Consider the following 14,917-nt stretch of genomic DNA (forward strand, 5'->3'; position numbering starts at 1 on the left):
TGATGCTGAGGTACCACATGAGACTGTGTGCTGCTTGAGCTCAGAGCCACCCTGAGTGATTTTTTTAAAGAGATTTTATTTTTTTAACGGCAGTGGGTTTACAACACAATTGCTGGGGGACACAGAGAGTGTCTATATACTTCCTGCTCTGATGTGTGCATAGCTTCTCTCATTATCAAATCCCTCACTGGAGTGGCACATTCTTTACCAAGGATGAACCCACATGGACACGTCATCATCTCCCAAAGTCCATAGTCTCCATTAGAGTTCACTCTTGGTGCTGTACAGCCAATGGGTTTGGACAAACACATAATGACTTGTTTCTACCATTACAGTATCGTAATATTTTTACTGCCCTAAAAATCCTCTGGGTTCCACCCATTCATCTCTCTCATCTCCCGACTTTGTGCTTCCCTAGAAACAATGCTTTTTCCCCCATTAAAAGTGACACATGGACTTGGAGAACAGACCTGTGTTTGCCAAGAAGGAGGGGGCGGGAATGGGATTGACTGGGAGTTTGGGGTTCATAGAGGCAAATGATTGCCTTTGGAATGGATAAGCAGTGAGATCCTGCTGTATAGCACTAGCAACAATATATAGTCACTTACGACAGCATGATGGAGGATAACGTGAGAAAAAAAATGTATACATGTATGTGTGACTGGGTTTCTTTGCTGTACAGTAGAAAATGGACAGAGCACTGTAAACCAGCTATAATGGGGAAAAGCCATTTTAAAAATCTTTAAAAAATCATAAAAGTGGCACATGATAATGAAATACAGAGGAAGAGATGAATCAAAACCATGCATGCCCTCTCTACTTTTAGAGTCTGTTAATTCTTAGATGTGTTTCTCTCCTGTGTTTTATATATGGGTCAGGTTTAACAAAATAACTCGTTTATTATGTTCTGTGAACCTAGTTAGGGGTACTTCCTAGAGTAGAAAAAAAAAAAGTCGCTTTCACATTGACCACTAGCAAGTCAATGTCTTATGCAGAGAAAATAGAAAGGCAAGGGTTGTGATTATTTTCCTTTGTTGGTGGTGGTGTTACTGCTGACACAGGTTCTTGTGGGAAAATAAGGCAAATGTATTTATATATTTAATTGGATATGTTTCTACACAGTATAACACATAAATAGTTACTGATTGTCCTTTTAAAATAGCTGAACGTAGTTTGTAATCCTTTTCATGGTCCACTGAGAGAATTTTGGTTTTCATGTGTTTAATACCATATGCCCTTTTTTTTGTGGAGTCATTTTGTTTAAAAAAGATGGCAGAGAGTTGAGTCCTTTGGAGTAAGTTAAAGCAGACAATGAAGTCAGCCATCAAATGAAGAATTACCTATCCTTCCCCGTCGACCTCCGTAGATTGAAGCACACAGAGGTTTATGATTTTAACCTGCAATAAGAAAAGAAAATACTTTGCCTCAAGATGCGGGTGGAAATGGTCATTTTTCCTTTTTGGCTGTGCCTTTTGGGTGGGTACCTATTACTGTCATCTTTGAGAAGAGCTAAATGCAAAGTGGAAACTTAAGGAAATGCCACAGAAATTTCAAAGGAAGATTTATAACTTGAATCTTGTGAGCAATGCTGCTGAACCTCAAGGTCTCAGCACTCCTCATTCTAGCCTCAGACACTGCATAACCATGAATCTCAGACAGCTCGGCTGAATGGAATTAAGATTGGCTGGTCACCTTCAGAGGAATCAACTTGAGAGAGTCTTAGATAAGATTCTGTGAATAGGACCCTTTACCCTTCAATCTGTCACTCAAGAATGTTGAAGTAATTGCCACAGAACAACTTTTTACTAATCCTTTCGGTGGGAAGGATGGAGAGGGGGAAATAGATACATCAGCACGAACAGCTCCTTTGATCATTTCAGGTGATGTGGAGTGCTTGCTTTAATTTATTACACGGCACACCTAGGACTAGGATCAAGAGCTAATCAGATGTTTGAAATCTGGATATTCTGAAAGTATGCCAACTATGAGAAAGATGAGAGGTGGGGAAAATCACCCAATTTAAATAAGCAACACACACTGGAACTTCTGTAAGATGTAGCATTTCAGGCGATTTCAGCATGGAGAAAAATGTTCTAAAGCCCAGAATATACATAGATCTTTTAAGTAGATAGGAAATAAAACTGGGGGGGAATTAGATGGAACTGTATTTTTACAAGGTGCTATATTTTGAAGTTGACATGTTTGTGATACTTACTCATTTGTATTGATTCAAAAGAATGGCCAGTCGATTTGGAATGTGTGTTCAAAAAGGGATTCAAATAGTTTCGTACATTTTTAAATTATATATTTTTTGTTTCTTGTTTTTTAGGGCTGCACCCGCAGCATATGGAAGTTCCCAAGGCTAGGGGTCTGGTTGAATCAGAGCTGTTGCCAGCCTACAACGCAGCCATAGCAATGCCAGATCTCCCTGTGTCTACAACCTACACTGCAGCTCACAGCAAGGCCAGATCCTTACCCAGTGAGCGAGGCCTGGAATCAAACCTGTATCCTCATGGATACTAGTCAGGGTTGTTACTGCTGAGCCACAGTGGAAACTCTTCATGAATTTTTTAACTGAATGAAATATTTTAAAACGTGGGAACACAATTCAGTTTTACCAGCATTAACTTGTGTGCCTAGTTTCAGCTCAACTGTTCTTAGGGATATTCAATCCTACGTAAATAAGCCCAATGTACCTGTACGGTGATTTTGAATCAATTTCAGGAGTAATTTTACAGTCAGATTTAGTAATATCTGTTAAGCCATTTATGGAGCACATGGCAAGAATTATACATTGGGGACAGTTTTCAGCTGGAAGAAGAATGAAGCATAGGTTAGTACCAGTGTTGTAGGTGTGACAAAACCTGGCCAGAAAATCTTGCTATTCCGCAGACATGTGTGGGGCCTCAGTAGCTTAGTTGCTTCAAGTTGCTTTCTCTTGAGCCTGGTTGCACCTCACGGCCACCTAGAGAACTGTTTGTGAAAATGCTCCTGTTGGGGCACCATGCCCAGAAATTCCAATTCAGGGGTGGCAGGACGTAAGAGGGTTGGGTAGGATGCTCCTGCATTTCTTAAAGCTCCCACAGTTGACTGGAATATGCATCCAGAGCTGAAAGTCCTTCCTTGAGTTATAAGCAGATCCAGATTCCAAATGTGTCTTTTTCTATGTCCCTTCTATTAGATTAGCAAGACCTGGTTTGAAAGTATATCATTACTTTTCAATAGACTTGAGAAACATCTCTGCAGAGTGTAGTTTAATATCAGAACACATGTAGTGCAGTCTAAAAGAGCAATTTTTTTTTTTTCCTGGAGAAATGACCCATGGGCATGGTGTGGAAAAAAAGTTTCAAGCATCCCCCCCATGTTAAATTAATAAAAGATGGTTATGGATCCACAAAAGGCTTGGTATTCACTTTCAGCTAAGGATGTCAACTGGCTGTGCCTTGTTTCTTAGAAAGGGGCCAATATGTGGTTTGGAGCTGTGATGATGGGAAATTCTGGTAATATTAAGAAACCATCCTACCGCTTCATAACAAGCCAAGAATGTATAAATTCTCAAACGCCAAAAACAGCTTAATGAAATATCTTCAAGCAAATACGGAGAAGGGCATCTTCTCTCTGTTGCCCTCCCCTAGCTGATGTGAATGTGTGATGAGAAAGTAAACACGTGGGAGGAGAGAGCAAGAAGCAAGGAATCCACTGAACGTTGACAGTGTATCTGGAAATGTTAGATCCATGAGACACATCGTCACACAACCCTGAGGCCTTGGTGGTCCTTGTCCCTCTTTATGGAGACACCAGCTCTATAAATTTCTCTGTTCAGCTATGTGTTAATTCATGTGCATACTTACATTAGTTTCCTGTTGCGGCTGTAACAAATAGTTAACTATTACGCTTAGTGTACTGTAACTCTTGCTTAAAACCACACACATTGATTATCTTACTGGCCTGCACTTGGAGAAGTTTGAAATGTGTCTCCCTGGGCTGAAATCCAGGTGTTGGTAGGGCTGTTTGTTTCCCAGAAGCTCTAGGGGAGAAGCTGCTCCTTTGCCTTCTCCCGGGTCGGGAGAGCACCTGGTTCTAAGCGCGTGGCCTCGTCCTCTCTCTTCAAAGCACCTTCCTTCTTCTTTGATTCTTTGCTGACATCACTTCTCCAGCTTTGACCATCTTGCATCCCTCTCATTAGGGCTCTTACGACCACATGGGGCCACTCAGGTAATCCCGGGTCACTTTCTGTCTCAAGACCTCAATTTCATCACATCTGCAAAGTCCATTTTGCCATAAAGAGTAACACATTCCTAGGTTTCTGTGTTAGAGCATGCCCATTGTTGCAGCAGGGAATTCTTCGGTCTGCTGCAATATTCTATAGCACTTATTGATCGGTTTCTGTTGGACAACTATAATTGTTTTTACTGATTTTTTTTTTTTTTTTGGCCTTTTTAGGGCTGTACCTGCAGCATATGGAAGCTCCCAGGCTAGGGGTCAAATCAGAGCTACAGCTGCTGGTCTACACCACAGCCCCAGCACCTCAGAATGTGAGCCATGTCTGCAACCTACACCACAGCTCACCACAGCACTCGGTCCTTAACCCACCAAGTGAGGCAAGGGATCGAACCCACCTCCTCATGGATACCAGTCGGGTCCATTTTCACTGTGTCACGACAGGAACTCCTGTGATTAACTTCTGAAATTAAAAACATCATTTTCCCATTTGTTACTTTCTGTTGATTCTCCATAAATTGAGAATTCTAACATGGCTACTTTTTGTCCAGTTTTTATCTCACCTTCTACTTCTTGGAGATGGCAGTACTTTTTTTCTATATAATTATGAAATCATTATATATTCTTTCTATCATTGTAAGATAATGAAAATTAGAAAAAACATTTTATGAAATAGATGTTAAATTATCATTTGTCAAGTGTTTATAACACTAGATCTTGTTCTGGAAATGTATTTTGATCTGCTGCATGTTTCTATGAGTCGGTTCTAAAATGTGAAAATAAGAACAAAATATCCATCATGGCATAGCTTGACTTTGCAGGACCTTTGCATTTTTGCCTTGGTGAGGTCCTCCCACTCTATTGGTTTTCATACACCCTAAATCTTTAAATCTTTTCTGACAGAAAAAAAAATAAAACTTTTCATGTGACCCTAGGTATGCCAGCTTTCTGTTGATTCTCAAGGAAATCAGTGCATCTTCGTGGGCCCCTAGAAATACTGAGAACCCCAGGCATAGCGTCTGCATTAGCTTCACTGTTCATCATGCCATAGCTCCATGAAGATGGTTTATGGCTCAGAACACTTTTTGTTTTCTTTTGTTAGGGCCCCATCTGCGACATAGGGAAGTTCCCAGACTGGGGGTCAAATTAGAGCTGCACCTGTCAGCCGCAGCCATGCCAAATCTGAGCCCCATCTGCAGCCTACACCACAGCTCCTGGCAATGCTGGATCCTTAACCCACTGAGCGAGGCCAGGGATTGAACCCACATCCTCACGGATACTATCCTGGTTCTAAACCCGCTGAGCCATGAAGGGAGCTCCTGCCTCAGAATACTTGGGCCATCTTCCCTAGGATTCCCATGGGCTGTGCCTATTAGCATCATGCAAAAGAATGTGTTATCAGAGTTCAGGTGTCTGGCATGGATGCTCTCAGGTCCTCTTTCACGAGTGTGCATGCCACAACTTGGCCCTCCTTGTGCACTGTTCCTCATCTGCCAACTGGAAACACGGCACATTTTCCATATGTGTTCACAGTCCGGTTGGTTGAATGTGCAGATGCCGAATCAGACAGTGGATATGGAGGCCCGACTGAGGGACCTGAGCATCCGCAGATTTTGGTATTTGGGGCTGGGGGTCCTAGAACCAGCATCCCTACAGATACCAAGGGCGATGGCATTTAGTTCTGTTCATATGTGAAACTGACAGGTGTCCTCACAGTGGGCCTACTGCTCAGATTTCTAATGGTCTTTGTTTCTTCTGAGAGTAAGCACAGACTTTTTCTAAAGGCTGCACTACATGATCTATTATTTTCATTCATTGGATGAATTTTATTGGAATCCACTTAATTTTTCTTTTAGCTTAGGTTTTTTAGTTGTTAATTTTTTTTTCTGTATTAAAGGTCTGTGAATTTTTAGGATTACTTCCTTCCAGGATGTCTTTTTTTTTTTTTTTGCTATTTCTTTGGGCTGCTTCCGCGGCATGTGGAGGTTCCCAGGCTAGGGGTCTAATCGGAGCTGTAGCCACTGGCCTACGCCAGAGCCACAGCAACGCAGGATCCGAGCTGTGTCTGCAACCTACACCACAGCTCATGGCAATGCCGGATCCTTAACCCACGGAGCAAGGGCAGGGACCGAACCCACAACCTCATGGCTCCTAGTCGGATTCGTCAACCACTGCGCCACGACGGGAACTCCCCAGGATGTCATTTTTAACAAAATATACAGACTTCTGGGTTAGTTTGAACATATCTTGAAATCGATACATTCTCTTCTTTATATTTGTCACTTGTTTTCCTCAATGACATTTTTACATCATCAAGAAGACTATAGAGGACATGATTTTTTTTTTTTTGGTCTTTTTAGAGCCACACCTGTGGCATATGGAAGTTCCCAGGCCAGGGGTCAAATCTGAGCTATAGCCGCTGGCTTTTGCCACAGCCACAGCAGTGCGGGGTCTGAGCCACGTCGGCGACCTACACCACAGCTCACGGCAGCACCAGATCCTAAACCCACTGAGCAAGGCCAGGGATCAAACCTGTGTCCTTATGGGTACTAGTTGAATTTGTTTCTGCTGAGCCATGATGGGAACTCTGGGACATGAATTTTTTGAAGGCTGAATATGTCCACGGTCGGCCTCCAACCGAATTAATAGTTTGACCTTGTTCCTGAGAGGCTGCTCATTGTGGTCGTCAACCACAGTCACAGGTGCAGTCTCTCAACAAACCTTGACCTCACTCATTGGTAAATAGTCTACACTGACTCTGCGTCCCACTGTTTGGGGTGGAGTTCATTCTTGGGGTTCTGGAATGTCATAGGGACTTCTCGTTCATTGCTTTTACCTTTGACCTAAAACTGGTGTTTCCGATTTTATATTTTAAAACATAATGTATTCCTTTTGCTTTCTCTTTCTACAAATCCTGCTCGTGTGATACCATGTCTCGCTTGAGTAACGAAATCACATCTGTCTTAAGTTGTATACATTTATCTTTTAGTTTTATGTACCGGGAATTTCCTTACTTTGTCTTCCATCATTCCCATGAATTATTTCCATCCTTCTAGTTTGCATTTTCTAATATTCTTTCTGGCTTTTTCATAATTCCCTTTTCATATAAGTCTAGTCTTTGCTAGTGGACGCACAATGACTGGATATTGGTGAGAGTTCAGTCAGTGTGTGGTTTACATGCTCTTGCCTAAATCATTTCTATTTCCTTTGAGATTGGGGTTTTTCTTTAATGTGCAGTCTTGTACCTTGCCTTCTGCCCCATTTCTTTTTGACTAATGACCTGAGGTTTTCAGAAGATGCAGCTGATGATATGAGGGCTTGATTTTTTTGCACTGTGGTTTTGTAATGCTCTTTTTCCATCTGGTTTCTCCACCAAAAGCGAAAGCTATCTGCGTGTTCTGTACAGATGAGCAGGGTTTGTGACCGCTCAAGTTTGGTTCCGTTGAGCTTCTGGGGGTGGGTTTTAATGTCACAGAGCTCATGTGTGATAAACTCAGGCTATTATTTGCTCTGCGATTTCACAAATCACCCTGGAGATTCATTTCCTCCAGGTGGTCTTTCAGGCCTTGGAGGCAGGTCTTAGAGGACTTGAGTTCCAGCAGGAGGCATATATACTTGATAAAGAGGCAATGATGATTCCTTTTTTAAAAAAGTTAGCATAGTCTGTTCACAGCTGTGTTTGGGGACAATGAGTCTAACAGGTTATTAGGAGCTCAGAGCAGAGCATGGAAGTGAGGAAAAGAGTGAGGAGGCTCATCACAGTTTAGATGAAAGTTTCCTAGCTGAGTGTCCAGAAGGGGATGGGTAGAGAAATGTGTGGATGGTAAAAGCGGTGTGACTTGTTCGCTGTAGGAGAAAGGATCAACCCTACCCCCCAGTGGACATTCATTGCTCATGCTCATCTCAGAATAGCAGATCCTAAGTTTTGGGGTTTGGTTTGGTTTTGTGTAGTTGATTTTACAGTATTGGTTAGTTTCACGTGTACAACATACGAATTCAGTATTTTTGTAGATTATGCTCCATAGGAAGTTACTAAATGTGGACCGTATTCTCTGTGCTGTGCATGGCATCCTTCTAACTTATTGTACACCTAACAGATCCTAAGTTGTCATGGAAGACACTGTAACGACTCCTCTGTAACAAATGACCACAGATGTGGGGAAGTGACACAGTATCTGTTTCTTAGCTTACGATTCTGTAGAAATACAGCAAGATGTTGCTGGGTTCTCTGCCTAGAGTTTCACAAGGCCGCAGTCACAGGGTGCCCTGCAGGGAAGCCTCTGAGCTGTGGGCGCTGGAGAAGCCTCCCATAGTGAAGAAGCCAGCTCCTTGCTGTTGTAGGATGGAGATCCTTGTTTTATGGCCAGATGTTGGGCAGTGGCCGAACTCCATCCCTAGACACCTCTCACCTGCACCTGCAGGTGTCCCTCTGTCTTCCAAGCCAGGCATGATGCATTGACTCCCTCTCCTGTTTAGAACCTCTCTGATTTCCCCTTCTGCTAAAAACCCAGAGAAAATGCTCTTGTGAAGGACTTGGGTGACCAGATAAGATCCACCCAGATAATCTCCTCTTGAATTGACTCACAGTCAAATGGTTGGTACCCTTATTTACATCTTCCAAAACCTCCTTTGCCATGTACAGGGAGTGAAATCTTATATCCATAGTTCTGGGGGCCAGGGCAGGGCATCCTGGGCTAGAGACATCTTGAGCTCAGCCTGCCCTAGCATCGCATAGGAAATTGCTGTAGTTCAGAAGAGACAGAGCATCTCTGCCACTCTCTCCTGCACACCATCTGTGTGGTTGCTTGCCTTTTACATTCGAATTCAGGGAACAAAGGCAAAGCAATTGCACAGGTGAGGCGATAAAGGAAAGAGCTGCCATAAGGCAAAAATGGTGCCTTAAAATAGCACTGTCTCTGAAAAGTGTGGGGTAAGCACATATGCTGTGAGTTGGTGTAGAATCGAGCTTGTCAGGGGCTGGGAAGTTATTCAAAAATGGAGAAATCTGTCACCACTCAGCTCATGCCAACAAAAACTTCAGACCACATCAGCAACGAGTATATGAATTGGGTTGCAGTAATGTGATAAAAATAGAGAATTATAAATGTAGATTTAAAAACTGGCCAAGTCTACAACCTGAGAAGGATTGTGCTTGTTTTATGGCTACAAGATTTTTTAAAAAGGTCATTTGAAATTTATAGCAGTTGCAAGGGTAAAATTCTGACCTTGTGTGTGTGTGTGTATGGCTGTAATAGTCTTGTATCTCCTAGAGAGAGCTGAAAATCCATAAATGGTTCACCTCCATCGGTCTCTGTCTGTGTTGACTGCGCTGTGGAATCCTTTTGTTCTTCATTGAGGCTTTTCATCCTGCTGCTCACATTAGGAGAAAAGGCTAAAGTAAATTCTGGGACAGGGTATCTATGTGGCTCCATAGTTGGAAAAGCAAAAGGATTGAAGAGTCGAAAATGGAAGGGAGGGTGAAGGGAAGGAGCATTTCTGACGGGACTTGTTCTTTCCTTGAGGTTTGTTTTTACATTAAAAATACAACACGGCATTGGGATGGCTGGTCATGACATGATATTGGAGCCAGTGGCTGTAAAGCCAGCTGTCTGATAGGACAGCCAGAGACACTCCACAGTCAAGGCAAATCAGAAGGCATGTGTCCCTTCTTTATAATCTACTTCTGTTCTCTTTCTCTTTCCTTAATGCTCCGCCATGTATATGTATTTTTTCTTTGATAGATGTCCTTCTACTATTTTTTCTTCCTTTTGGTCTTTTTAGGGTGGCACCCATGGTGTATGGAGGTTCCCAGGCTAGGGGTTGAATCAGAGCTGGAGCTGCCAGCCTACACACAGACACAACAACACCGGATCCGAGCCATGTCTGCGACCTATACCACAGCTCATGGCAGTGCCAGATCCTTAACCCACTGAATGAGGCCAGAGATCAAACCAGTGTCCTCATGGATACTAAGTCAGCTTGGTTTCTGCTGAGGCATGACGGGAATTCCCCAGTTGTTTTTAATGAATTAAAATTTTGTCATAAAATGCCATGTATATTTTTAAGATCTTTATCATTTAGATTTCTCGTTGAGATTTTCTTGGCACTTAAAACTTCTCATAGAAGCTTTGGTTTCTTTGTCACACATTGATATCAGATCTCTTTGTTTTTCCTTTGATCAGCATGGCTTGACATGTTCATTCTGAAGCTCAGATATTTCATAGAGCTTTTTATGACAACTGCTTATCATAACTTCAACAATGTTGCAACTGTCCGACTAGCTTGTTTCAAATCAGTTCAACATGCTATAAAGTTCCAATTGTGATTTTAATAATAGACCCATGCATAATTACAGAAAATTTTCTGCTTTTAAACTTAGTTTACTGGAAACTTGGGCGTTGCTTTTGTGCCTTGGTGGTAATGAACCATGAGGACACAGGTTCGATCCCTGGCCTTGCTCATCGGGTTAAGGATCTAGTGTTGCTGTAAGCTGTGGTGTAGATCACTACACCTGCACCTCAGATTCTGCATTGCCATGTCTGTGGCATAGGCTACTGGCTGCAGCTCCGACTTGACCCCTAACCTGGGAACTTCCCTATGCTGCACACGAAGCCCTAAAATAATAAATAAATAAATAAATAAACTTAGTTTACTGGTAACTTGATTTGTGTATGGTAGACTAAATAAGTCATGTTAACATAATAGATATTTTTGGGAAGTGTGAATTTTGCTTCATGAGAAAACCAGTTTCACAGATACATATCTAATCGAGTTCAATATTTTTAAAATGCAGTGTAGCTTTGTCGTCCGCCTTCTTTCATTTGAGAGTGTGGTGCAATTAACAAAATTACATCACCTTTTAAATTTAAATCACATTGCTTCTACTCCCATCAAGTCTTGTTTTAGACATTAGATTTTTAATTCAACGTGTAAAGAAGCAAATTATTTAAGTATACTTTCTCTATCATCTCTGAGTCCTTCGTAGATGATAGCATCATGGTGACATTTGCTAAATATTGTAAACATACTCCTCTTTGGTCTTTCTTAGTTGTCATGAGTTTGGATTTGGAATAAAATTCCAATATTCAAGTTGAAGTAATTAATCCCCATGCTGTGTTCCACATTTTGTGCTTGGCCCTAGGGAAAATCACTCTGGAATGCAGTCAGTTTTCTCCTTGTGGGAGTGGGAAAGATGTGTTGCAGGGTTATTTGCCTATATTTTCTCCAAGTAAACTCTGAAACCTCAAATGTAGCCACCAGCTCATAGCTGTCCTCATTTTCCAGAACCAAAGCACAGATAAATTGTGAACCCGAGACGTCTATTTTCATGCCCACAGAAGAACTGGCTCAAAAGTTTGGGAATGCCCTGGATCCATGCTTAGATGCCTGTGGTTCGTAGAAAGAACGGGAAGTGAGACCGGAGACGGGAATTTCCATCCTATGGAATAACCAACGTCAGATGACAAGATTGCAGTCAAGTATTGTCTGAGAAAGGGTTTTACTCCAGCACGTAGTTAAATCTCCCTCTTTTTCACACTCTGTAGAACCGCAAAATCCCCATGCCCAATTCGGTAACTCCAGAGACAGTTACTGTTTTTCTTAAAGTGACATGAAGTGTATTGTGGTAGAGATGAAGTCCCCACCATGTTTTTGCTGTGTCTGGGAGAAGCCCACATGTGACCTCATAGCCCAGGAGATAAGCAGCATTGGCAAACCAAAGAGGTGTGAGAAAGGTTGGCCATCAGGTTCATAATCAGCACCACTGGAGACCGGACAGAGCTCAGGGTTTCCCTGCACCCTGAAAAGATGGCAGCACCTGAGCGGTAAATGGGGAGTTCAAGGCATTCGGAAGACTGGCACAACCAAATAGGCATCTGTGTACATAGAAAAGCATGAGCTTAGAAATTCTCGGGCACAGTGGCCCTATCTCAGACACAAGTCCCTTACAATGAGTAATACTACACAATATCCAGTTTCCAAATCACTTTGACTCTCAGTGAAGATGCCTGATATCGGTGTATGACCTCTTTCAGTGTGGTCCTGGAAATTTCAAAGCACCCCTCAAGACAGAACCATTGGATATGATGGTGTCTTATAAAAGATGTTTCTAAAGTTCTTAGAATTATTGGCGTGCATCGTAAGAGAGAGAAGAGTATCTCTAAATAAGTCATGTTTCAACTAGGACCTTAGATACTTTATAGCCTGAATGTTTCATAGTATGCACCTCAGACTATATAGCATCACGTTTTATGGGCTTAAAGTTAAGCCGAGGATAACCTGACTTTTTGTTGGGTCTCCTCTTAATTCCTGAATGTGCACCTGGGCTTCGAGCTCCCCTGGAGGACTGTGCATAAGTAATGCAAGTTTTATACCCCTTTTATCCATTGTCTCTCTTCTCCTTTTAGAAGGGAGATAAATCCCAGTACTTCTCAGATGGAGAAAAGAACAGAGGCAAAGCTGACAATAGGGCAGGGGATGATCTGAGAAGAGCTGGACCTGTACCAGTTTTTCGCTATGACCACACAGTTTGAATTTCTTGTGTGTGGGAGAGTTTTGGGAGGGAAGTAAGTACTGGTTCGCAGGATGATGTGATGGATCCAGATGGAACCTCCCTCCAGTGAGCACCATGGGTGGGACGCCTTTATAATCACAGTTGAGATGTCAAACCGGCCACAGTGAGGAGTCGGGATTAAGAAAAGATAAAACAGGGCGATCCCATAGATTGCAGTTGGCGGTACATTGTGGTCAGGTAATTCAAACTCAGAAACCGTTTATACCTTAGGCATGTAAATTAGTAATGAACACATCAGCGTTTTTAAAAATTTCTGTCTTTAAGTAACAGAAATGTAGCTTCACCCTGGACGTTTGGCTGCCAAAATCACAGGTGAAAACGAGCAGAAGCTACTGTGCATCTCGTAGCAGTTTTGAGGAGTGAAACGGAGTGCGAGCTGTGAATGGTGTTGAAGGGCATAAACACTGGGGATACACCCCAGACGCTGCAGGTTCATTTCCCGATGCCTGGCCATGTGCCCACCAGACTTGGGCATCCACCTTGTTGGTGGAGCCCGCGTCCTGGCGGGCTTCCCTTCCTGGTGGGTTGTTGGGCTCCGAGCTTCCGTTCTTTGCCAAATGTTGCCTAAAGGATGGTCTCATTTCCTTGCCCCCTGGGTCTCTCCGATAGCACAGCTTGCTTTATCAGAGCCCACAGTCCTCAAACATAACCTAGAGCATCTCCTAACAAGGTGGAAGTTACAGTATTCTATAGCCTGGTCATGCAGGTGAGCTCCCGTCCCCTTGGCCATGTGCCATTCGTGAGAACTGACTCACTTGATGAAGCCCACACTTGACCAAGAGAGGGTTACACAAGGGTCTAAACAGCAGACAGGGAGGATCCCTGAGGCTGTCTTGCCCATCTGCTCAGCACATTTGTGTGGTGCCCTCTCACATTTGATGTTACAATTTTAGAGTGTCACAATGTTACAATCTACATCTTTCCCCATGGAAACAAAGGGAACACTTTCTCAAAGTAAATTGGTCATAAATAACAAATGCCCCGAATAAATGAAAAACTGAATTCCAGACACCCTGGCATGTTCCGAGAATGAGGGCGTTCTCCCGTGTGCGGATCATCTGGCCCCGTGCAACTCAGAGTGTGTTTCTTGTATCACCTAGAGCTTGTTAAGATAAAGAACCGCAGGTTCCATGCTGGCATCAGAGTCAGCCTTTTATCCAGCTGCCCTCGTGACGTGTACCCATTACATCTTGAGAGGTATGGCTCTAGCCCAGCGTTTCGCAACTAGGCTGCACACGGGGCTCGGCTAAGAAGTGTTAAAATATTGGTGCCTGGGTCCCATCTCCAGGTAGTTGAATTTTATTAGTCCAGGGGCACACCCTGGGTGGGTTTCTGCCATGATTCCATTCTGTATTGAGAATGGCTCATATATCTTGGCATGTGCTGGAACAATTGCTCATAGAAAGGAAAATGTCAAATCAGTTTTGTGTGTTTACTTTTTCATTTGTATGTCTGTAAAATGAAGTTATTTGAAAAGTTACTGTCTTCTGTGTCACATAGGACAGTTGAGGTTGCCTTGTGCCAATCCGGTATCACTTGAGTGTTCAATCGTGATTGCAAATGAGTAAAGGCAAATATTTCCTAAAATCTTTGATGATTTATTCAGTAAAGGGTCTAAAGCTTTCTGAGGCACTTGGAAGAGGCATTTTTTTTTTCACTCCTTATTGTTGATGTAACCTAGTAAAGTGCAGAAAAAAGCATGTTGAAGACTGATGCCATTCTATGAGAACTATACATTGCGTTTGCACTGGTCTGACGGTCATTGCAATTGCCGTCTGAAAATTCACTCAGCGTGAACAATTGGAGTTGCCATCCATTGATGGTATAAATTCTTATTCATAAACATTTATATAAATTGGTATCAAACATATGAATGTTGAATGAGAAAAATAGCCTGAACACCTTCTCGACACCAGGCATGCCGCTGAGGGTTTGAAATCATAAAAAATAAGTACAAGAAATGTGTCCACTCAAGTGTTACCAAGTCGGTTTGGCAAAACAGGTACAGCTCATATTCTCCTTGGGCTCAGTGTTTAATGGACCATGGTGAAAAATGCTGTGACAAAAAGGTACATAGGCCCATGTAAGCACCACACTGTGGGATGCCGCAGTGGTGGGCGGAAG

The 14,917-nt window shown here is 42.6% G+C and overlaps 1 long non-coding RNA gene across 38 annotated transcripts in view; it reads left to right on the top strand.

Moving 5' to 3' along the window:
* LOC146394456 (uncharacterized) overlaps positions 1 to 14,917 on the top strand; it is a 541,612-nt gene that overhangs the window by 236,308 nt on the left and 290,387 nt on the right. The gene's annotated exons all lie outside the window — the stretch shown is intronic.

Source organism: Sus scrofa, chromosome X (genome assembly GCF_054392235.1).
Source record: "Sus scrofa isolate SSC_HxYL_T2T_F1_AM1 chromosome X, Sscrofa_HxYL_maternal_Yorkshire_Landrace_v2.0, whole genome shotgun sequence".
NCBI classification, from domain to species: domain Eukaryota; kingdom Metazoa; phylum Chordata; class Mammalia; order Artiodactyla; family Suidae; genus Sus; species Sus scrofa.